Below are 23,784 nucleotides of genomic sequence, written 5' to 3' on the forward strand. Positions count from 1 at the left end.
TTTTCAAAAGTAAATGTAATTTAATTACACGTTTTCTCAATAATTGTAACTGATTACAATTACATTTAATGTGTAATTAAATTACATAGTTCCGTTACATGTAACTAGTTACTCCCCAACACTGGCGATACATATACATACATACATAAATACATATATATATACCGTATATACACATATGTATGTATCTCTTAAAACAGTGGATTTCTCCTGTGGGCCTCAGAAAACTGCAAACTTTCAGGAGGGCCTCAACATTAATTTATTTTTTATGTTTTAAATAATAATAAAAAAATTATTTTTAAAATGGGACAAAACAACATTTACTGCATTTGTGTATATGCGTGTGTGTATATATAATAAATGTCTAGAAAAACCTGGATATGAGGAAGCCTAGTTTAAAATAGTGATTTCTAGACCTGAAAAAGTCATCTAAATTAATACAATTTTAAAACTCCATTGGTATTTTCATAATGGATATCCATTTTTTGTTCCTAGTTTTGCCAAGCTCTAAATGATCCTTATCCTTTATTATTATGCTTTAATTCTTACCCAATAAATTACAAACCTCTGAAAAAGACATGGGGCCTTTAAAGTTAGACAATGGAGATAAAAAGACTAAGAACTACTGTTCTCAAATAATCCATTTTCTCTGATAAAATTACAGAAATCAGAAGGTTAAAAAGCTTATTTTTAACAGAAAGTTTAACAGAAAATTTCAAAATTCATATAAGCTAAAAATGAATTTATAACGGCAAATTGCTTAAAAATTATCAAGTTATAATTAATAAAGTGCAACATTTTCCAGAAAAATACACTTTTATAATGCTTCCTTAAATTACAACACAATCATTTTTTTTTTTTAGAAGTTACATGAGTTCAAAAGGCTGTAATGACCCAGGAGGACCCGGCAATTCACCAAAGCGCCCTACAGATGAGACAGAAAATGAACTGCATTTACTTAAGGAAAGCTGCACCTGTATCTCCTCCATTGCCAGTTGCATAACTCGGCATTATCAAGTCTTTCCACCTCCACACCAAATCTCAAGTGAAACAAAAGATCACTGAAGACGAGAGCAGAGTAACAGGCATCAATCCACAGGCACGTGAGTCGCGCTGCTAAAAATATCACAGAAGGGAGGGGTTCGGCTTTCTGTAAGCGGTAACCGAGGTCCCTCGAAATCACCTGCCATTAGTGTAAATATTGGTGTTGCACTGTATTATTGGCAAACAGCTAATGGAGTAAGATAGACAAGAGGTTTCAGGCACTAAGCTCCTCTTCACCGAAATGACGGTAATCTAACCGAACACCTAAAAGAGAAAAGGCAGCTGGCTTTCGCTTACATTCAGACAAATCACCGTCTGAGAGAGAATTAAGTCAGTTCTTTGTGTTTGGTCCCAGTAAACTGTTATATAAAGCTGAAGGAAGCGAATGCTAGAGAAAAGAGTTGCGCTGGATGCCTGAGCAGGAGCTCACCTTTGATTCAGTCTCCCACTCACGCCCACTGCTGCCCTCGCACACACAGGACGGTGGCGCTCTGATGGCAGGACCCATCAGCACCTGCTAGCGAACGCCTCACCCAATAAACAGCTCCTCACTTAACATACAGAGAGGAGAGAAAAGAAAAAGGTCCAAATGAAAAATCACGAAAATGACGGGATGGTGAAAACTCGTTAGATTATAGGGGTTCGCTGCCATTAAGAACATATGTTATATTATGCAAATCCAGTCTGAATAAGCAACCGTTTTTAGGTTGTACCAACCTTGAGTCAAAAAAATTGCTCAGCTGTCCAAATGTGTGGTCATTATTCATCATGAACTGAGCACTTTCCATTATATTACTAAATAGAAAGCAGAATTTGGTAGAAAATAAAAGGCTTTTTAGCAATAATACACTTCAAGAGCTACAGATATACAGTACGCAAGTGCCAAAACTGACACTTGTTGAGTAAGTCAAATTTGGTTTTGACAAGTAAATAGAAATGAGCTATTGGCCATTCGGGTGCGATAGAATACATGGATTACATTACAAGCGTAACACTTTGCAAGAATGATGCTGCTTGCTTGTAAAATTTGAGAAACAAATATATTCTAATCATTTTTACCTCAGTTGACAATTTACCGCCAGAAGTTTGTCTAGGAACATGAATTATTACACACATTAAGTCTTAATTGTGCTTTTTATGTGAGGTATATTTTCACTAGACACTAATATGTGACAAAACAATGGCTAAATAATTACATCGTCACAAACATATCTGTTTCTTAAGCACTGGGACTCCAGACTGTAAAATAAATGATAATATTATGATGTATATTAACTTTTGACAAATGTGCTATGCTAAACTGGTTGTTAACAAAATAACAATATTTTGCATATCATGAAACACAGCAACAATTTTTGTTGTGTTGATAGTAACAAATTTTATAACTTTAAAATTGTAAGAAAATCTACAATTTGCAAATCATTCATTCAATCATTTTTATGTTATTTTGTTGTGACAGACATTGCCATTACTCTGTTTTTACATAATTAATTTTGAGGTAATCAGTTACATCAATTTTTAAAGTTAACCTCGAAGATTAAGTAAATAAAGTAATTACATTTTAACTAAAATGATGACTGAACAAATACGATTTGTTCAAATGTTCATACAATTTGACTGCATAAACATAATATACAGCCTTAAAGTTCAGCCAATTCTTAAATTACACTTAATTTTAACATATTTATTTTCATTATCTTAATATAATCATATTTTGAGTTCATATACAATAACTTTTTTCTGTAAGTAGTAAAAATGTTCAGTAATGTTTGAGTAATAACTCATTTGATTTGGTTTTTGACTGAAATAAGACTACTTTAAAAACTAATGGTAATTAAGTTGTCTTCCATTTTTCCAAAATGAGTGAAATTTTAAATGCAAATGAAGAAAAGGAATAACTGATATAAATATACAATATAATAAATATAAGGAAGGATGTAATTGGACATTTCAGATTTCCTTATCAAGTTATAGTTGAACATGAGATTATATCACCATGGAAACTACTGCATACTACCATAAAGCTAAATGTTAAACCTAAATATTCATAACTACAATAAGAATAAAGTGAATGCCTCTTCTCTAATGCAAGGCAAGCCCTGTTTCTGAAGCATGTGATGCAAAAGTATATAAGATAATACTAGATGAAATCATTGGGGAGTTCAGGATAACAGCTGCTGCCACACATCACAAATACTATGTATAACAATATTTAACAAGATTTTAATATTAAATTCTATTAAAAACGCACTATTTAAAACCATGAGCTGAGGATTTGGAGTCATTTCTGTCTTTTTGAATCTTTATTTATATGATTTAAAGGTGAAGAGTGTCACTAGTGTCACCAAACAGAATTGTAAAAATTGTAAGCTCCAAAAATGCCTTGTTTTGATGGTGTGGGATTTGTGATGTCACACAGGCAAAAATGTGCTTGAGCGTCTCCTGACAACAGGACAGATGGAAGAGTAAAGGAATATTTGTTTTGATGCTTCCTGTTTCATCAGCACATTTACTGCATGTCTCTGTTCAGACATCAGAAAGACCCCGGCATCAGGAACAAGTGGATTTTTTTAGATTGATTTGTAAATGAAGCAGAGTCTAATGGAGAGTTGGAAAATAAACCTTTGTTGCCAACTGCACTGTATCTAACAGCAACTACAGGGCAAACCCTAACCTATTTCGCAACACTTTGTCTGTAAAACACAACATTATTTAGATGGATAATGTTTTCGAAACACTTACTCATCTGCAATAGTGAGGGGGCATTGATACTTTTTCATATGCAATGACATTAGCCAATCACAACATTGACTGTTTGCTGACAAGCCTTAAAGGAACACTCCACTTTTTTTGAAAATAGGCTCATTTTCCAACTCCCCAAGAGGTAAACAGTTGAGTTTCACCGTTTTCGAATCCATTCAGCCGATCTCCGGGTCTGAGATGCTAATGGTCTCATCAGATTCAATGATCTTTGCTAAGCTGCGCTAAAAGTGCTACCGCCAGACCCGGAGATCGGCTGAATGGATTCGAAAATGGTGAAACTATTTTCCTGGTAAGCCTATTTTCAAAAAACGTGGAGTGTTCCTTTAAAGGAGCCACCCTTAAAATGGATCATTTCAGACAGATGATCAGAATACGGGTTGATTTTTTTAGTTTTTTTTTTAATTAACAAATCTTTATAAGAAAACCTCAAGGAACACACACAATTTTTTTTTTTAAATGTCATGGACACTTTAAAGGAGTTACAATTGTAAGAAAGCTCATGTACAGCTGGTGCAAGAAATATTAACTTAAATTTACTGAACTTAAAATGACACACAAGTGTATGGCTTCAGAGTGCAATGGCTTCTCGAACAATAATAATAAAAAAATGTACAGGGCTTTATTTTGTCCATTGAGAATTGACTGGATCATTGTCATTTGCTAATTTCTCTAGAACCTGCAATATTCAATAAAATATAAGCGTAGTCTGTTTTGATTTCATAGTGACATAAGGTCTAGTCCAATACTGAGCACTTCTCTCATGCTGGATGAAGTTCAGTGAGTAAGCAGGACAGTCCCAGTAATATAATAACACTCAGATCCCAGCAGCACTTTATGTGGTTCACACATATGGCACTGTGAAAAACTCACAATGTCTAGTCAGAAAATGCTCTCCGTTGTCTGTTTAGAGGTCATTCTATGAAACAGGTGCCTTGTCTTGTAAGTAAGGGTGATTTTTAAAGTACATTTTTAAAGATTTCAGTGTGCTCAAGTGTTAATAAACTTCACTGTGCATATGAAGCTAAATAAATACATTTTATTTATTGATCCATGCATAATTTGGACACATTGTACACTTTTGTCTCCCTTTAAGAGTGATTATTTCCTCCATGATAACAACGGCAGTCTTGATTTGTGGGTTTTAGCCCAATGATATGTTGACAAGGAAATTAACCAAGTGTGTGCTGTCCTTAACATTCAACACAGAAATCATTAAAACAGTGGGTTACACTTTATTTTGATAGTCTACTTTAGACATTCTACTAACATTAAGTAACTTTGCAACTACTTGTCAACTAATTCTCATTCATTTGTAACTACATCTCAGAGTAGACTGTTAGGTTAGGTTTAGGGTTAGTAGAAGAAGTTGACATATTCTTGCAAAGTTTCTCATAGTATGTTGTGGCCCCATCAAAAAAAGGTATGAAGGTATAAGCATCTTTGAGAGTCAATCGAGAATCAACTCGATTTTTTAAGTCAGTTTAATGTAATTTAAGTTGAAATAACTCAATGCAATGATTTTTGAAGTGAAGAAACATAGCAACATACAGAGATGTGACTGTGTTCAGGAAACAATCGTGCCTAGCTAGTTTGTTTCCACAACAATGCATCGTACTATGGTGGTTAATCGTCAAGTTACGTCATTGTACGAAAAACGCGTCTCAAAATCGGTTCTGTCATGTTGGTAAGTAAGTCTGTTTCATTAAAAAATCACTGCGTCCAGCGACCTATGATTTCCACAATGCAAAAAAACACAGCTGGAATTGCAGAATCCAGGTATAAAAATGTATTTATTCATTAATTTTTTGTACAACTGAGAATGTCACAGAGTTCAGCAATTTGGAATAAATCAAAAGTAGGGCTGTACACTTCAAATCATGATATGGACTAGTGTCTATGAATATGAAAAGTCTCAGTGAATGAGCAGCACGGTTCGTCTACTACACATGCTCTACACTGTAAAAATGACTGTGATTTTAAAGCTAAGAGCCTATGAAAATGCTACAGTAAAAACCTGTTAAATGGTTAAGTTCCTTTAAAATGTAGAGGGAAAAAACGTGAACTGACGTTCCCAGAATTCCTTGCGCTGCATTTCAAATTTAGATTGAATTTGATGTTTTTTCTTTGAAACAACTGTTTCTTAGTTTTTTTCTTATCAGTTATGTTTATTAGGGTTGTATGTTTTTGTTAAATTAATGTTTATTGCATATTTCAGTTTAATGAGTCACCATGATGGTGTTTAGTGTTTGTGTGAATGACACTGTGCACCTTCTATATATGTTATTAATTAAAAGCTGCTTGTGATGGGCTTTGGTTCATCGTGTGACTTTCTCATCACCACCTGCATGTGGTGGTTATCAGTGTATTTCAAAGGTAGAAAACAGATTTCAGTACTTCAATAGGTCGGTATATTAACATGATATAAGTTAATTAAATTACGGTATTTAACTGTAAATTTAAGTTAACACCGTAAAACCTAAAATGTTGTTACAGTATTTTTTATGGTAGAATTCCAGCACCCACAGCTGCTGTTTTTTACCGTAAATTTTACAGATTTTTTTTACAGTGTACAAGTGATGCTCGTGATGTTTTCAGGGTCTGTTGTCACTATATGAGGACACTTCATGTGAACTTCATTTCCAGAGCTGCTCTGAGAGTCACTGCACAAGCATGTCATCATTAGGGATGTGTTACTTTTCCTCATCTGAGCTGGGTTTGCTTGTGTTTTTTATATGAAAGGTTCTATTTTTGACAAATGTAAAAAGCCCTTTCACACCAAGGGCCAGATTTACTAACAGCTTAACCCTAAATGGTCCCTTTTTTCTCATATGGGACCCTGGACCACAAAACCAGTCGTAAGTTGCTGGGGTATATTTGTAGCAATAGCCAAAAATGCATTGTATGGGTCAAAATGTTCGAATTTTCTTTTATGCCAAAAATCATTAGGATATTAAGTAAAGATCATGTTCCATGAAGTTATTTTGTAAATTTCCTACCGTAAATATATCAAAACTTAAATTTTGATTAGTAATATGCATTGCTAAGAATTTCATTTGGACAACTTTAAAGGTGATTTTGTCAATATTTAGATTTTTTTTGCATGCTCAGATTCCAAATTTTCAAATAGCTGATGTGTGAATTTCAATTGACCCTTATAACTGGTTTTGTGGTCCATGGTCACACATGTAGTTTGGGAAATTTCAATTAATTCCAGTGAATCTGTCCTACATAGATTCATTCTAGTGAATCAGTTCATCCGGATGGCTCCGCAAGAGTATTGCATCTACGTGGCAATTCAGGGTCTTTTGAACTGTAAAACATGCTGAAAAGAGAAAGCACACTGCCCTGTCAGTCAATTAAAACAGCTCTGCACCTTCATGATTGGGTCAAACTGGTGGTTATGAAAGGACTAATTGCAGAGAAAACAGCTCATACATCAACACTTTCAGCCATGTACGAATAAAAACACATTGAAAGGTTCCTTTAGCTCATACAGTAGCAAATGGTGCTATTTACACAAAGGTCATGGGCTTGAACCCAATGTAGGGAATGCGTGACCTCATAATATGTAGGCTACGCCTTGAATAAATGGTATGTGGCTTTAAAACATTTACCCAATGCATAAATAACTTGAAACGATGGTGTTTAGCAAGCCATTAGCTCAGATTAAAAGGTGCACATCCTTTAATGATAACTGCTGTAGATTTGCTAAGTAATGCTCTGAAAAGGTGACTGAATAATAGTATAACATACTAATAAAAAATACTTATTTTTATGCAGTGTTTTATACAAATGATTGTACTGTACTGTGAAATATGCACTAATATGCAATGTTGGGGAAAGTTACTTTTACAAGTGATGCATTACAATATTGTGTTATACTCCCTAAAAAAAGAAACGTTTTTACGTCACTTAGTTACTTTTTACAAGATTTTTTATGCAATACTTTACTTGTGTGTTACTTTTCCTCATCCGAGCTGGGTTTGCTTATGTTTTTGATATGAAAGGTTCTATTTTTGACAAATGTAAAAAGCCCTTTCACACAAAGGGCCAGATTTACTAACAGCTTGTGCCAGCACAAACCGTCTTTTGGTGTTAAAATAGTACTGTCAGGATTTACTAAAGATACGCAGTAAAGAATTAGCGCAGTTATTTTTGCGACTCACCTATTATGCATTTGTAGGAATTTCCATTTTAGATGCAAACTTTATGGGAGGAGAGTATTCAAATGAATCACGCTACACGATTTACTAACGTTTACACTCCTCAAATTAGGCCACTCGTATTTGCGACATTATTTAACGCACAAAAAAAGCCTGTCTTAAAGCAGGCGGTAATTTTGCGCCGCTCTTGGTAGATTGCGTTGGTCATTATGGAAATGAGATGTTTCGTCTCTGTTCTTTAATGTGCACATTGTCAGTAAATCACACGCAGAATTCCCCCCCCCCATCGCTGCTTTTATGGAATTGCGCTCTAGTGCTAATTTGCTCTGTTTAGTAAATCTGGCCCCAAAAGTGAAATGAATAAGCCTTGGGCTGAAGGAAATGTAAATTTACATCTGTACAGGAAAGGGCGCAGTTTAAAGGGCTCAACTTTTTTTTTTTTACAGTGTAACATGCAGGAGAACAAAGTTCAACACTCTTCTTATATATATAAAAATCTAAAGTCATTTTTGCTTATTAGTATGACCTGGATCACCAACATTGGCTAATAAAATGGGATTAAATAAATAAAGCATACATTATGTGTTATTTAGGGAATACTGAATCTGTGTTTTGCATGTGACATGAGTAAATGCATGTTCACATTTAGTCTAAAACTACAGTAACCATCATGTTTACACAGGACACAAAACATCTCTGCACTTAGTCCCAATTTCTCTCAACAGGAGAGCTGTCAGTCAATAAATGGAAAAACAAAGCAGCTGGCGTTACTTATTTGAAAAAAGTAACTAGTACGAGTAATTTTCTCGTAAATTAAAAAACACTGCGTTACTTTACTAGTTACTTGAAAAAAAGTAATCTGATTACGTAACTCACATTACTTGTAAAGTGTTACCCCCAACACTGCTAATATGAATAGTTGATCTAATTAAATATATTTAATTCTCTCTTCTTTGAATTACTAAGAGCTGTTTTAACATGGAGCCATTGTAATATACAAATAATTTACCCAGACCTTCGGCCTATTATGTGTGATGGTTTAGGTCTACAACATCATGAAATGCACTCAACTATTTTCCAATTTAAATGAATGTGTGCCTTATTTCCCCTGAGTTCACTTGAGTCCTGAGAAACAGATATGATCTTGTGGCAGCAGCACTGCAAAGAGACTCTTCGACTCTAATGGCCCAGGGTGTTTCTCTCTCCTGCCTCCCGCAGGGCAATGTTCTTCTGATGATATGAAACTGACATTTTCTTATCAAGCAACAGATACAGTTGCTGGAAAATGAGACTCCACCCCTGAGATCTGAAAGCAGCTTCATGCAGTTCATTAGAATGTTCCGTCATGTTCACTTCCACCTGTGAGGCCAAGACAGCTCGAAACAGCTGAATGCTTTCCACAGGCTGTCATTCCAACAAGAGCAGCACACAGGTTTGAGTTCAAATGAGACCACTAGACATTTTAAGCACAGAAACATTGACAATGATGGATTTTAAGAACATTCAAACTGACCGATTACCCCAAATAGTTCAATAGCTGCAGCTGTAGTGCTGAAAGTTGACATGCTATTATTATTATTATTAACAACAACAACAACAACATTATTTAGAGCCTTTCTAAAAACGCACGGTCAATTTCAATAATATCAATAATTATCATTATCATCTTCATTTGACAATTGACCTTGAGTAATAATAATAATAATAATGTTGTTTTATCATATTATTATTGTTATTATTATTACTGCAAGCATTATATATATAAAAAAAAAAAATGAAAACAAACACATTGCTAATTTGTAAGTGTTATTTATATATGGAGGCTATATCTTCAACACCCAGCATTTCTGCAGACTCTGTTGATATTCTCCTTGATTCCTTTAGCTCAAAAGTTAAGAATGTTATTGATGATATTGCCCCCCTGAAAATCTGCAAGAAGAATGGCAGACAAAAATCAACAGCAGTTCAGAGTATGAAAAGACAATGCAGAAAAGCTGAGCAGATGTGGTGGAAGACAAAACTCGAAATTCACTATAGCATCTATAAAAACAGCCTTCATCCTTTCAATGCGGAACTAGCCACAGCTAGACAGACCTTCTTCTCAACCCTTATAAACAGTAACTTAAACAACACTCGCACTCTTTTTGCATCTGTTGAGAGACTAACAAACCCCCCAAATCAGATTCCCAGTGAAACGATTGCCCACTGGCAGACTCCGGTCTGAATTCGTAAAGGCTTTTGACATAATGAAATAAATAAATACCAAATGCTAATTTAATAAATAAAATTGATATTAAGCACATCAAGGTCAGCTCTAGAGCCATTTGGGTGCAGTCGTGCGTGCAGTGATGAGATCAAAGAGCGGTGAACTGCATGCGCGCCGACAGATGAAACTTTCAGTGAGTGAAAAACTATGGCATTTTCAAAAATTAGGAAAGTTGACGGGTCCTTAAAAAGTCTTAAATGGTACAAGAAAGCATTTGAACTGTAAATCATGCTTTTTACAGTCGTTTTATTTTATTTATTTATTTTATTTTTGTGCAGGTCTTAAAAAAGGTCTTTAAAAGTCTTGAAATTAAGCTTAAATATCTTGCATATACCCTGGCCTGGCAAAAACCATCAATTGTTTTTTAGAATTGTCTGGACCTCGGCTGGTGGAGAGGGTTCATTACTGGACCTCAAGCCATTTTAGTTTAAGACCCCTGTTCTAGAGAGACTGGAAAACTGGGTCGGGCTTTCTGGGGTGGTACTCAAATGGTTCAGGTCATATTTAGAAGGGAGAGGTTATTATGTGAGTATAGGAGAGCATGAGTCTAAGTGGACGTCCATGACATGCGGAGTCCCACAAGGCTCAATTCTTGCACCACTCTTGTTTAGCTTGTATATGCTCCCACAAAGTCAGATAATGAGGAAGAACCAAATTGCCTATCACAGCTATGCTGATGATACCCAGATTTACCTAGCCTTATCTCCAAATGACTACAGCCCCATTGACTCCCTCTGCAAATGCATTGATGAAATTAACAGTTGGATGTGCCAGAACTTTCTTCAGTAAAACAAGGAGAAAACTGAAGTCATTGCATTTGGAAACAAAGATGAAGTTCTCAAGGTGAATGCATACCTTGACTCTAGGGGTCAAACAACTAAAAATCAAGTCAGAAATCTTGGGGTGATTCTGGAGACAGACCTCAGTTTTAGTAGTCATGTCAAAGCAGTACACTCAAAAACATTGCAAGAATCAGATGTTTTGTTTCCAGTCAAGATTTGGAGAAACTTGTTTATGCCTTTATCACCAGCAGGGTGGATTATTGTAATGGTCTCCTCACAGGCCTTCCAAAGAAGACCATTAGACAACTGCCAGGATTCTGACTAGAACCAGAAAATCTGAGCATATCACACCAGTCCTCAGGTCCTTACACTGGCTTCCAGGGGGAAGTCGTGGCCTAATATTTAGAGAGTCGGACTCGTAATCAAAAGGTTGCGAGTTCTAGCCTTGGGCCGGCAGGAATTGTAGGTGGGGGGAGTGAATGTACAGCGCTCTCTCCACCCTCAATACCACGACTGAGGTGCCCTTGAGCAAGGCACTGAACCCCCAACTGCTCCCCGGGCGCCACAGCATAAATGGCTGCCCACTGCTCCGGGTGTGTGTTCAAGGTGTGTGTGTATTCACTACTGTGTGTGTGCACTTTGGATGGGTATATGCAGAGCACGAATTCCGAGTATGGGTCACCATACTTGGCCGTATGTCACGTCACTTTCACTTCACTTTCACTTTCAGTTACATTTAGGATTGATTTTAAAGTTCTTTTACTCGTTTATAAATCACTAAATGGCCTAGGACCCAAATACATTGCAGATATACACACTGAATATAAACCTAACAGACCACTCAGATCATTAGGATCGAGTCAGTTCGAAACACCAAGGGTTCACACAAAACAAGCGGAGTCCGCTTTTAGCTATTATACCATGCTCAGTTGGAACCAGCTTCCAGAAGAGATCAGATGTGCTAAAACATTAGCCACATTTAAATCCAGACTCAAAACTCATCTGTTTAGCTGTGCATTTGTTGAATGAGCAGTGCTATCCGAACTGACTGCACTGTACTTTCATTTTACATAATTTTCCTTGTTTTTATTACTGTGATAATCATTTTCTATTCTTAATTGTTTTAAATTAATTTTAAATCAATTTTATATCATTTTACAAGTTTAAACTGAAGGCTAAAGTAAGTGCTGTGATGGTAAAGAGAATGTGGGCAAAGAAAGACAAGTGTGTTGGTTAATCAGTTTAAAGTAGGACCTCTGAGTTCTATTTGTTTGGTTTCTGGTTAGGGACTGTCTGTAAGCGGAGGGAGTGCGGGAGGGGGAGAGCGATGGACTCACTCAGATATGACAACAGCAGAAGAAAACTGGTGTCATTATTTAGGTACACCTGCAAGTATAAAGGTGTACGAGTGTACATCTATAGATTGAGAGATATGCACAGTCCGGGAGGGACTAAATGCATTCTCTAAGGCACTAAGAGCCCTAGAGGCAATTAGTGCATTTGAAGGTATTAATACCGAGAGAATGTGAGACACTAGAACTGAGGTGAACTGATGTTCTGGACTGAGGTTCTAGTCGTGAATCGCTCTACCAACTCTAAATTCCTACCATTACAGACAGGGGCACGCCCTCAGTTTTAGCGAATAGGTCAGATATGATGGTCAAAGTAAGTAGGGGGTGAAGTAGTGGAATAGTTCGGTGTTTTGGAAGGTTTTATTTCCCCGCTCACTTAGTGTTTGAGTTTGAACAAAGCGTTTCTTGTTTTTATTATTATTATTATAAAAAAAAATTCAACAAATTTTTATTGCTGTGATCAATATTATTATTATTTTATGACTATTTTACTTTCTTTCATGTAAAGCACTTTGAATTACCATTGTGTATGAAATGTGCTATATAAATAAACTTGCCTTGCCTATTATTATTACTATTACTAACAACAATACTACTACTAATACTACTACTACTACTACTAATACTACTACTACTACTACTAATAATAATAAATTATTTTGAAAAAATTGTTTTATTTATATAGGAACTAAAAATCAATTTAACTCAAATCCACAGAATATATACAAAGGTAAAAGACTGAATATACTATATAAGAGAATCATACACATCGTAAATGTGAGGACCTTTGTTTTCTGACTTTCTGACTGAATATATTGTAGAAATTTCACTCCATGGTCACCAATGTTGGGGAGAAACGAACTAAAAGTGGCAATGCTAATAACAAAATTTTTCAGCGGCATGACAGTAGCACAGTTGTTCTTATTCCCATAACAAGCTAATTAATGATACAGCATCACAAATAGCAACTTCCATATTTTCACCCACACTGTATTGCAATTGCAGAGTCAAATACATTTCTAGAATGTCCTTTCTCCTATTTTGAAGTCCAGTATATTTTAGTGAGTTGGTTCATTAAGGCAACTGATTTAAATAAATATTGTCAAAAATATTTAAATTTATAATTAACAACATTTTATTCCTGCACTTTTCTCCAGTGATTATATTACAAGGATACATTATAGGACAATGCTTAAAACCCATGAACTCATGACTCTGCCTACAGGGAAGGTGCAGTCAACTATCATTAGAGAGTAATAATATTATAATAATACTAAATATAGTCTAATCTCCCTGGATTTCTTTATTTCAGGTTTTGAGAACGTTGCATTGAGGAAGGGAGGCTTTTTAGTTATTTATACAAAGATTCTCAAATTTCGTGGGATTGATGTTTGTAAACATAATAGGCATCTGGCATGGGTAAACGATAACAATAATTAATGAAGGTTTATGTTACCAATAGCACTGAATGGTAAGACAATCCACATCACTATATAATCTATAGAGTGGACACTGCTGCAAAATCTGTGAGCCAAGTATATTGAATGACCTTGAGATACTCACCATGCTAAAAACACACACGCGCACAATAATACACCTTATACCATTATCTGTTGTCTTTTGGTCACCTTCATTGAACTGGAAGTGCACATTATATGTGCTACAATATTCTGAAAATCACTGAATTAGCAGGGATGGCAATAATATGGCCGTGTAACTGTGATGACAGAATCTGTCAGACCGTAAGAGCCTCATACTGTCTTTTCTTATACTAAAAGTAAAGCTTATTGTAATCCACCTGAATGGTTTTGGTAGCTTAATACATAGACCACCCTTCAGTGGTTATTCGGTAGTTGTGCAACTGCAGTAAGTAGGCTGCCAAGGCCATTTTATTCACTTTAAACATCGGACAAGGTGATTCTTTTCTCGTTATTACAAATGATGCTGAGTCACTAATAAATTTGTCATGGCAAAAAAAAACTATAACTGATGCATTTTTCCATGAGTCCACTATGTTAGCGATTATGACATTACCTAGCTTGTTTGGTAGCTAACAAAGCTTGTTGGATAGTAAGTCACCCACTATTGTAGATCTACCATTGTGTTGGGTTTTGATCAATATGATGTTAAGCGGAAGATCAGTGGGCTTGCTGCGGTTGAATAAGTAAGAGACGTTCTCTGTACCAGACCAAACCTAAAATACTATGTGGAGGACGTGAGATAATTTAACATTTATAATATTACTGCGTGGTGAACCTGTGGTGGTGCGTGGTGATTCATTTTTTCATTGATGTAATCTATGTGCCAGCAGAAGCTGACTAAATTATGTTTTAGCAGAGTAGTACAGTACAGACTTTTTCCTGAAACAGAGCAGGGATATTGAAGATATACAATTGAATACATCATTTTTTGTCCAATAAAATGCATTCTAAAATGTAAACGTCATATACTGCAAGTAGCACCTCTGAAAATTCAAGAAAATTCAAGTTTCAAGTTAAGTCTGTTGGATAATTAAAATAAGAAAAAGGTTCTCTGGAATGTGTTGCCCTGACTTCAACAGAAAATATGCACAGAAAAAAAAAACTATTTCATGGGGTCTTTATCTAATGTTTTGTTTTTCAACACTGAAGTCATATACTGTAACTGGACTTGATGATTATTGAATGATTACTATTATTATTCAATGATTATTTAGCTTTAAATAGTAGATGGTCATAACATAATAACTGTTATAAAAACAAAATATTTGTTTAGATATTCCACGGCTGTGCTGTAGGAGCTCTAAGTAACGTGAACACAATTATGTTGCAAATATCCTGTACCTGTGAGTCATTAAAATAACTATCACATTTTCAGTTTAGAAACCCCACAGCTGAGGGATCATTATCCAGGCTGTGAACGTGAAGGACAACTGTGAAAAAGAGGCATAAAATAGTTGGAGATTAACTACAAATGCATAAATTAAGGAAAGAGTAGACAACAGCATCCAAGTGCTGAGTGTCCCATTGGGCATGATTTGTTCAATTATCAGGAATTGGAAGTTCCATCAAGGTACACAGATAGGAAAGGCTTTCACTCAAAACTCTCAGTGGGAACATAAGAGAGAAGCCAGTGATCACTCTGAAGGAGTTACACAGAGGAGTTTTTGAGAGTGGATTAAAGACGCACCACTCAACCATATTGCGACTGAACAACATGCAAAGCCGGTACATAGCAATCCCAAAAGACATAAAGCTGGCATTGCAACATCTTTATTTATTTATCTAAAGTGCAATTCAAATATGCAATGACTTAAATATATATCTCTTTCATCATGGAGGGCATTAAGTAAATATGTCAGTGTGATACAACTTGCAAAGGTCAGTCTTGATAAATTATCATAGTGAAGAACAAAAATCTTAAAAGAAAACCTTTAGTAGTTTAGCATAATGTTTTATCATTATTTCTTTGAAAAAAAAAAAGTGTTAATATTTTATATTCACATTTTAATATTTTTTAAAAACATGTTCCCTACAAATCAAAGTCATGTGGTGCAACCAAAATGCTTAAAAAAAAAAAATTAAACAGGAAGTTATGACAATGTTGGTAAGTCTCCTAAATATCAGATAATTTTAACTTTTTATGACTTGGAAAGATTAGTTTAGGTTGTAAAACTGTCATGTGGTGTGACTCCACAAAACTAAATTATACTTTGTTTAGAAAAAAAACTATTTTTCCTCTATAAACTAAATTAAACCATTTATTTATTTATTTGCTTGTTTGCTTATTTACTCTTCGTACTTGATGGTTGCCTCACTTGAAATTTCAATATACTGTAAGTCATTCAATTTAAACTTTTCTTGAAATGGTCTTGATGATATGAAACTAACATGAATCCGAACAGTAAATTAAGAACTTGTGTTTTAAACTATATATATATATATTTTAAATTCCTTGTTTCTTTACTATGGACACTTTCGTGGCATTGACCTTTTAAACAGAATTACATTCAATTGTTTGTAAAGCAATAAAATGAATTAGACAAGAGCCTGAAACCTGAAAGGACATGTGTATGTGTACTTTTAAAGTTTTTTAGAAAATTGTTTAAAAAAAAAATCATAACCATGTTAAACTAACAAGAATACAAAGAGTACATTTCCAAAAACCTGGAACTAGATTTCTTAAAGGGGTCATCGGATGCCCATTTTCCAGTTGATATGATTCTTTAGGGTCTTAATGAGAAGTCTATAACATACTGTGGTTAAAATTTCTCCCTTTTTACCTTGTCAAAATCAGCCCTGTTTAGAGCAAGCCGTTCTGTTGCATTTGCCTTTAAATGCTAATGAGCTCTGCTCACCCCGCCCCTCTCTTCCATGGGATGTTTACTTTAGCCGCATTTAGCCGTGAAAGTTGCTAACTAGCACATTATTAAAAAAGGTGGTTTGCAAAGATGCATAAAAACCCTTATCCTCACTTCTGCTGTAGGTGAAGCTGGATCACGAATGATTCGTGTGAACATAGATGCATTTATGTAGATCGCCAGACGCATTTCCTTCAAAAATGAAAATAATGTTAATCCACTGTGTCTTCAGTGGCTCAGATGTTGGGAATAAATGACGACCGCTATGTTCATTATTACATCCTACAACAGAACACCTCAATCGCTTTGGAGACATTGGCCACGTTCACACTGCCAGTTTTTGGAATTGACAACTACATTTACTAACAGGTGTGAGTCTCAAAATGTCCCGTTCACACAGCAGTTTACAGTTGCATTGGGAATACTATCTGTATGAAAGTGCAATGGGAGTCAAGCCCATATTCCTTACCAGTAACCATAGCGACAGTGACCAAAGTAAAATCAAAGATGGCGACATCCATAATATTGAAAGTTTTATCACTTCAGACATGACAAGAGTCCAATCGAGCCTCGAGTTCTTCCATCACATCTTCAATAACCGACAGCAGCTTTTAAATTGCAGAACACTCTGCAATTCTGCAAGTGACTGAAACCACACATGAAAACACCAAACACACGCAACAGTCTCTCTCATGCTGTATGACGTGACAGACAACTAGTTATCCGTTCCTGTTCTGTTCACACAGTGTGTGTGTTCCGAGAATGCGGTTGCGAGTCCTGAAAATTTACGGGTGTGAGTTCGGTTACAGAATGCGGTTGTCACACCAGTAAATAACTGTATTGGGGTGCATTTCCCATAAGCATCGTTAGCTAACTATGGTTGTAAGATCCATTGAATGACGAAACTTGCGACCATGGTTGCTTTTGGGAAACGCGCCCCTGTGTGTGAACGTAACCGTATTAAGGACTCACATACAGGACTGACAACCGTATTCTGCTGCTGTGTGAACGTGGCCATTCTCGTCTTCCCCTGCACCGGAGTCGACACAATGAAGGTCGGACTGTTTACAATTCACTCAGCTCATTTAGGGCGGGTATAAGGTAAGACAGCCGTGTCAATCAACTATTGTGGGAGCGGCCTTGGTTGGTGTGACGTCACACCAACAAGAAGCTGAGAATGGATTTGAAAAAGGGGATATTGCTTATAAAGATTAAAAAAGTACCACTGAGTGGATTTTTATCATTATAGGGTGGTTGTGTACACACACTGCGAACACACATTTATGTTCAACATCAACATGTAAAAGTGAGTTTTGCATCCGATGACCCCTTTAAGATTTTTATTTTTCATTTTCTTTATTGTTGTCATGCTATGGTGTATAACAAATGTGCACGAACAAGAAGATTAAGTCAAATAGTCTTTAATTATCCACAGAAGGTATAATCCACAAAGGAAAGCAGGAAACACACATGGCATAGACACTTTAGGCCCCGTTTACACTGGCAGTTAAATGTGACCCAATTCCGATTTTTTGCTCATGTGACACAGATTGGATCTGTTCTATGAGGGTGTAAACAGGAAAAAAACGCATGCATTTGGATTTAGCGAGATCGGTTTCAGGCCTCATTCATATGTGGAATTAAATCAGACATGTGCCAATGCGACTGTCATGTAAACAGACAGATCGGATTTTCTGAGGCATTGCGTTCTGTACATCATTAAAATGGCGACAATTTGGTACTTCTCCGCGGTTTAATGACATCGTATGTGACCCGAGCTGGCAAAAAAAAAATTATTATAAAAAATTAAAGTGTAAATGCGCACAGGCTATTTTGAGCTACAGGGGAAAAAAAGTGAAAAAGTTGATTTTAGTCGAATTTGAGGTTTTCACAATAATTAGTTCATTAAGCCCTCGTCTAGCAATCCCAATGCTCAAAATAGTAATTAAACGTCTAAAACTATCTTTATTTGTACATTTTCTGAGAGGATTACCTTTTCTCCACTTGCGTCTAACGCTGACTGTTATCCAAAGAGCGTGCATAATGGCACTTTTGACGGCGCGCAATCTCGATAAATAAACAGAATTATAGTATTTCAGTATTCACGCAAACATAATCTGTTCTGTTTTAAGTGAACGCTTGGGGAACTGTTGGGGAAAAAATCTGATGTCTAACATTATATTAGATTTGTGCATTACAGTAAATTACGTCTGTCTCATTAATGTTAATAACAATGACAAAAAGAAGGAATCACTCGCTATACTTCAATGAACTGCATTTGTAGTTTTAATAATCAGTTTATTTGTAATTTACACACTGAAGTGATTTTTACATTTGATTATTTGTTTTTCGTACATGGGGGGGGGGGGGGGGGGGGGGGGGGTTGCAGTTGTTCTCATTTATAATAGCGAAGATAAAATAAGAAGTAGCTATGGTGATTATTAATATAGTAGGCCTAAATATGAATAAGAACTGGAGGAGAACTGTAATCTTTCTCAAAATCAACTTTGCTAACTTCAAACGTTGTAGCTCAAGACATTTTTGTCCGATTCCAGCAAATGTAAAAATAAAATTTACATTTTTAATTTTGCTCATTGTGACTCGTTTTGTCAGCACAGGTCACACATTATTCTCAGGAGGAAGCATGTGTGGAGGTGGTAAAGGACAACAGCGCATGTGTAATGTTTCAGATGGTGTGGCAAGTGTAAACACACGAATCGGATATGGGTCACAATTTAAAGAATGTGTGAACAGACAGCCAAAAAAATAGGATATAGGCAACAAATCAGAATTGGGCATCAAGACCTGCAGTGTAAACAAGGCCAAAGACTGGACAAAACACTACACAAACTAGAACTAAATACACTGGCAAATGACAAGTGAAGTGACATACTGCCAAGTATGGTGACCCATACTCTGAATTCGTGCTCTGCATTTAACCCATCCAACATGCACACACACAGCAGTGAACACACACACACACACACACACCGTGAACACACACCCGGAACAGTGGGCAGCCATTTATGTTGCGGCGCCCGGGGAGCAGTTGGGGGTTCGGTGCCTTGCTCAAGGGCACCTCAGTCGTGGTATTGAGGGTGGAGAGAGCGCTGGACATTCACTCCCTGACCTACAATCCCTGCCGGCCGGAGACTCGAACCCGCAACCTTTCGATTACAAGTCCAACTCTCTAACCATTAGGCCACAACTTCCCCTGGCCACGACTTCCCCTACAATAATTGACAAGACACACCTGAACATAATGACACAATCAAGGGGAGACAGAAACTAGGTCAAGTGAACATGAGGAATAAAAACACAAAGTCCATGGGTGTGACAACTGTAGGCACTTTCTTATCATTGATCCTTTGAACAAAATTACACTAAAGTGTTTACAAGCAATTAAAAAAAAAGAATTTGACAAGGGCCTGAAACCGTTGCAAGGGCATGTGTGGCATCCAGATCAAATCAAATTCTGTTTACCTGCTGAATGTTCCCCATCAAGGGTCAAAGAATACAACAAAATCAGCAAATGTGAAATCCGGTGAGCCAAAGACATTGCACAGCATGGAGCCGGCCGTGACTGTGGATAGTCAATGGGTGTGTTGTGAAGCACATATTGATCGGAGCGACTCAGATAGCGATTTATCTCGATTAGCAAGACGCCCCAGGAGAAGCACAGCATCAAGCATCAACAATGAGACACGACCCATTTTTAATTGATCGGGTTCATCATAGTCGGGTTGAATATAACAGTCTAACAGAATTGAGCCAAGCAGAATCGCAGCATGTGCTATTCAAGCATTACCACCAACACTTGGCTTGTGTACGACTGTACAAGAGATTTCTCAAGGGGCTGTGCTTTGGAATGATGCCAGGGTGCTATCAGTTTGATCTAATTAGAGAAGCTTTTAATCATAGAGCCACAGGAGCTGAATGTTTGCTGAAGTACGATTCAGTAAGCTTAAAGAGTTTCAGAGAAGCATTCTGTTGCCATCAAAAACCACAAAACAGTTATGCTATGAAGTGCATTAATTATTTTGTGAAATCACCATCTCTAACACTAACTATCTTTACAAGCTGTGTCAAAGTCTCAGCAGAAAATGTTGTTCCCAATAATGTAAACTGAGGGGTTCAGTAGTAATTTGGCATGCAGCATAAACATCAGAACTAAAGTGATTAAGAGTGAACTTGTTATTGAAAGTAGTTTCTCATGATTACCAATGGAGCCTTTCATTTGATCAGAAATAGAGTAAAATACTAATATTATTACTATATTTAAAATCTCTCTTTTCTATTTTAATATTACTTATTCTTGTGATGCAAAGCTGCATTTTTATCATCATTACTCCAGTATTCAGTGTCACATGATCTTTCAGAAATCATTCTAATATGTTGATTTGCTGCTCAAGGAACATTTCTTATTATACAGATTGATAGCAATGCTGCTTAATATTTTTTGTGATACTTTTTTCAAGATTATTTGATGAACAGAAAGTTAAAAAGAGCAGTATTTATTCGAAATAAAAATCTAAAGTGTTAAAAATGTTTTATTAAAAAAAAAAAAAACTTTTCAAGAAATTTCAATCCTACAACAAACATACCCAATTTATTTTTTAAATTATAAAATAATTTCATTTATTTTATATAAAAAATGTAAACAAATTTGCACATAAATAAACAATGATTAATATTATTAAAAGTAATTCAACTCTCAATTCATTTATAAGTGCTAAATATTGTTCAAAGCATGTAGATAATATTCTTCCTTCTTTTACTACTGTATATATATATATATATATGAAACACTTCCTGTGTTTTTTATACTGAAGATGTTTGTATAAATACACTTAAACACCGTCTTGACGTATATTTTAATGTAGTGTAATGATTTTTTACTCAAGAAACAAGTTTGTTGGACATGATATTAAGCATGGAACACTCCACTTTATTTGGAAATAGGCTCATTTTACACCTCTTTATCAACTGTTTACACCTTAAACAGTTGAGTTTTACCGTTTTTGAATCCATTCAGCCGATCTCCGGCTATTACGCAGCGCCTGGAAGTAGTCCCCAGCTAGGTAACTGGTTATGATATAGCTGGGGACTACTCTCAGGCACTGTGTCATATCATTGCGCCTGCTGAACCCATGGTATGGCAGCAAAGTTCCTTGATTATTACGCCGGAATGAGAGTATAGTTCCTAGCCATATCGGCCTAAAAAATTGCAACTTTTCATTTTCCGTCGGTCTTACTACACGATGTAACTACAAAAGAGTCAAGCTTTAAATAGGAAAATTATCGAAACTCTTTGGTCATTTTTGAGCGAGATGCTAACGGTCTAATCCGATTTAATGATCTATGCTAAGCTAAGCTAAAAGTGCTACCGCCAGACTCTGCGATCGGCTGAATGGATTCAAAAACGGTAAAACTCAACTGTTTGACTCTAGGGGAGTTGTAAAATGAGCCTATTTCCAAAAAAGTAGAGTGTTCCTTTAAAGCTCCCTCAGATGTGGGTCCGTCAGATCAGGGGATTCTTGAAGATGCACCCATTTATCTTTACTAATAGCTGTTTCAGTGATGTAACCTCAGTCCCACCAGGGGCCTTGAATCTGCCCCTCCCACACAAGGGCTACAATGGAGCGAAAGCGTTCGGTATGTGAGGATGGAGAGAAGCCTTGATCAGCATGTATATTACATGCTGCATGTAAACACCCACAGAGGGAGATCAAGGAACCGCTCTCACTGTGTCTTTTTTTGGACATGGGGATCCTTCCTCTAAGAGCTGTAACCGGTTGCTAAGCAACAAACAGGATATGGTACTGTATGTCAGTGGCACTGTAGCTTTGATTTACAGTTGGACTCCAAAACCTATACAGTGTGTTTCTCATTACATTACAGAGAGGTGTTGAAATGAGCTTGTAACTTGGGTATTCTCTCATAGTTTCTCAGTAATCTGAAACAAAACAAGGAATGATGCAATTTTTTTTTTTTTTACACAGAATTAAAATAAAATAAAATAAATTAAAAATGCTTGGTTGTAAGATGTGAATTTGAAACCATGTGCTCCAATGGGTAGCATGCTTCAAACAGTAGTAAACTGTACCCTAAACCCAATGAATAGTGTTAATAAAAGCAAATGTGAGATAAAAACACATTTGCTGAAGCAACCATGTCATTTTAGCTTCTTTGTACAAGCTTTTTTATCACAAATTGTGTTGCACAGGACTCATACCAGAGTGATCTGCATCTCAAATGCAATGTGTACCGGGTGAGCTTACGAGCAAGTTTACTATGTAAGACGTCATAAATATGAAGCTGTTTATGTGATGCTAACATCAAAATGTATTAGTTTACAAATCATGCACTATGGTAAAAGAGTTCTGAGGTCATAACATAGAACTGTGAAAGGAACTGCATGAAAATGACCTTTTATTAATCAGTCTGCTACTATATAATTTGTTTAAAAAGGAAAATAAGTTTTCCTACCATAGTGTTCATTTCAGCTGGAAACCCCAGAATTGTATGCCTAAGTATGTTTTTGGAGTTGGGGAAATATTTTGTATGTTTTCTAATACACTGTTGAATAATTACACCTTGTTTCTCAATAATGTTTCCTACTTTTTAAAGGGGGAAAATCCCATTAAAAACCAAAAATAAAAAACGAATAAAATATCAAAAAGATCAAATCTTTTATAAAAATAAAAAATAAAATAATTATAAAAATACAAATGAAATGTTATGCAACTGAACGAGCAAATACAATTACTAGTAATAATAAAGTTCTTTAAAACAATAAAAGAGCTTCAAGTAGTGAACGATCAGAAGAACTTAGTCATAAGGACACTCACACTCGAACAGCAGTGAAGGACTGGAGACCTGCGTCAGCACACCACAGCTTTATATGCCCTGTGGCTGCACAAGGAAGATATGTGTGTCTGCTCAGTGTCTCTAAGTGGTCCTGCTTTCTTTCTGGCTAGCTGCTGGGGAGCACTGAAGACGTTATCATGCCTGTCTGCTCCACACACACACACCAGCTGGGTCTATCCCTTGGAATCAGGCTCTAGGACATTCA

This window comes from Barbus barbus (assembly GCF_936440315.1).
Source record: "Barbus barbus genome assembly, chromosome: 24".
NCBI classification, from domain to species: Eukaryota; Metazoa; Chordata; class Actinopteri; order Cypriniformes; family Cyprinidae; genus Barbus; species Barbus barbus.